The sequence below is a fragment of the Petaurus breviceps genome, unplaced genomic scaffold (genome assembly GCF_028583685.1).
Source record: "Petaurus breviceps papuanus isolate PSGF00001 unplaced genomic scaffold, PetGlider_PUasm1.0 185, whole genome shotgun sequence".
NCBI classification, from domain to species: domain Eukaryota; kingdom Metazoa; phylum Chordata; class Mammalia; order Diprotodontia; family Petauridae; genus Petaurus; species Petaurus breviceps.
Genome location: NW_027185797.1, coordinates 37523213 through 37523493, shown reverse-complemented (window position 1 = coordinate 37523493; position 281 = coordinate 37523213). Strand labels below are relative to the sequence as shown.

The 281-nt window shown below is 52.3% G+C and overlaps 1 protein-coding gene across 1 annotated transcript in view; it reads right to left on the bottom strand.

The window, feature by feature from the left end:
• LOC138161849 (sialic acid-binding Ig-like lectin 13) overlaps window positions 1-281 on the bottom strand; it is a 70754-nt gene that overhangs the window by 51293 nt on the left and 19180 nt on the right. The window lies entirely within an intron of this gene.

Here is a 281-nt window from a genome sequence, read left to right as displayed (position 1 = left end):
AATGAACTTTCCTGGTGCATTGGGGCTGGTTTTGCCTTGCTTGGTGCCCTCAGTGCTTGGCATAATGCCTGGTACCCAGTAAGCACTTAATAAATGCTGGCTGCTGGTTCTCTTTATCTGGATTTCCGTGGTCTTTGCCCACAGCGTTTCCCTGGGTTTACCTGTCCCCAACTGCATCATTTGTGTCTGACCTTCCTCTCCTTCTCTGTTTGCCCATCCCCACAGGAGCACCATCCCCCAGGATTCTCTTCCCACATCCGTCAGTCAGATTCCCCGCCTCT